The sequence below is a fragment of the Mastomys coucha genome, unplaced genomic scaffold, assembly GCF_008632895.1.
Source record: "Mastomys coucha isolate ucsf_1 unplaced genomic scaffold, UCSF_Mcou_1 pScaffold18, whole genome shotgun sequence".
Classification (NCBI taxonomy): Eukaryota; Metazoa; Chordata; class Mammalia; order Rodentia; family Muridae; genus Mastomys; species Mastomys coucha.
Genome location: NW_022196900.1, coordinates 48,577,576 through 48,577,919, shown reverse-complemented (window position 1 = coordinate 48,577,919; position 344 = coordinate 48,577,576).

The following is a 344-nucleotide window of genomic DNA, read 5'->3' as shown; positions in this document are numbered from 1 at the left end:
TCTATTTGGAGTTCTGTAGGCTTCTTGTATGTTCATGGGCATCTCTTTCTTTAGGTTAGGGAAGTTTATTTTATAATTTTGTTGAAGATATTTAATGGCCAATTACATTGGGAGTCTTCACTCTCTTCTATACCTACTATCCTTAAGTTTGGTCTTCTCATTGTGTCCTGGATTTCCTGGATGTTTTGGGTTAGGAGCTTTTTGCTTTTTTGCATTTTCTTTGACTGTCATGTCAATGTTTTCTATGGTGTCTTCTGCTCTTGAGATTCTCTCTGGTATCTCTTGTATTCTGTTGATGATGCTTGCATCTATGACTCCTGATTTCTTTCCTAGGTTTTGTATCT